A 1,802-nucleotide genomic window follows, 5' to 3' on the forward strand; every position below is an offset into this window, starting at 1 on the left:
ATGGCTACACATCAGTAGCACAACTTTCACTGTCATAGCAATCCTCAGTTATCACAGTACAGCAAACTGATAAACAAGTGCTACATCACTTAGAAAAATAATCTCCCCAAACCAAATTAACACAGTCCCTCAGGCCCAACCAACTTTTAAATACAAAGGCCGGCCTACCTACCAGGTCCTGATTGCCTAAACAAAAGGCTTCCAGCCCACAGCTGATTGTTAACTAAATTCAGGTGACCAATCAACTCACACTTAATTGTGAATGAAATAAAACAAAAACATCCAGTCTGCGCCTGGTTTTCAATTAAATAAAAATAACCTACCCTCTAGAATCCAACTACATCACACAAGAGCCTCCAAACTGGAGACTTAGTCAAGGCCCAAACAACTTTTAAATACAAAGGTCTTAAACAAGAAGCTTCCAGGTCACAACTGATTGTTAACTGTATCCAGGAGATCAACCAGCTTACACTTGATTGCACACTTGTTTGTGAACCAAATAAAACAAAAGCATCCAAACAGTTCACACCTGAATTTCAATTAAATCAAAACAACCTACCTTCCAGAATCAAACTGCTTCACACCATAAAATTCTTTAAAAATAAGCAAAGACAACACTGTCAAGGCTTACTTTTAAACACTGGATTTTAAGACAAAATATAATACAAAAAATACATTTTTTTTAAAAAAAAAGACAAAATGAAAAGATAGCACCTCATAGAAATGTTCACCAAAAAACTTTACAAAAAAAGTAAAAAGAGAAGCCATTAGCTAGTAGAGCATCTTTGAAAAACATATGTCTGACAAGAATTTAATCACTGACTTCCCTCTGGTTTGAAATCAGACATGTTGGTCATTATAGTCTCTGTGTGCATCTTAGTCTTCAGCTATGCATTAGGAATGTTATTTCCTTGGGAACCATGGCCAAAGAAGAAATTGAGCCAGTTCTACCTGTTCTTTATCTACTCTATTTACAATTGGTCCCTTTCCAGGGTCTTTCTCTTGTCCAGTCTGTTCTCTCTGGGAACTCTGAATCTCATGTGGAATTTGTTTAGGCCTTGTGTTTGGATCCAGCACTAATCTATAAAGCTGATTAATCTATAAAACTGGTCTCTCCTTCTCACTTGGCATGGGATACAGCACTTGTGGGACCTAAAAAAAAAAAAAATCTAAGGATTCCCAACTATACCAGTTAGGATTGACTGGCCTGCTTTTCACTGTTACCCTCTTTAGGCCAGATTTCCATGTGAAGAGCTGATGTTTTCAACATCTTCCAACAAGCTGTTACACTGACCTTCTTTCTTGTTAGTTATTTCTTTCTCCAGTCAGGGCAAAGTTCTTCTGATCTGATAACTGCTTTGTGCTTACATATTCCCTTAGGGTTCAGGAGAGTACAGAAAAACTAAAGCAATGGAAATGGGTCCAATTTCCACCTTGTTTGTAAAGGAGTAGCTGCAGAAACTTCCTTTTCCTGTTTGTAGTTTTCGGCCTACTCTGGATCTGCTTTTATATCTTTTCACTTGGGACTTTGATTTGTTCTGAGGGTCAGTTTTTGGCTCCTTCTTCCTGAGACAGTGGAAATAATGCCCAATCTGTGGCCTCTTCTTAGGGGCTGAGAGTGGAACTTTGGGTGCCACAGTTTGTGGGCTGCTGGCTTCAAGAACAATTCTGTTCGTTGGTCAGAGCGCGCAGTGTCTTTAGTACCCACACATTATGACTGAAAGAACAGGAGTATTCCACTACTGGGAATATACCCTGAAGAGACCATAGCTGACATCCAAGCAGAGATATGCACACCCATG

Source organism: Elephantulus edwardii, unplaced genomic scaffold (genome assembly GCF_000299155.1).
Source record: "Elephantulus edwardii isolate Elephantulus edwardi_28Jun2011 unplaced genomic scaffold, EleEdw1.0 scaffold00661, whole genome shotgun sequence".
Lineage (NCBI taxonomy): Eukaryota > Metazoa > Chordata > Mammalia > Macroscelidea > Macroscelididae > Elephantulus > Elephantulus edwardii.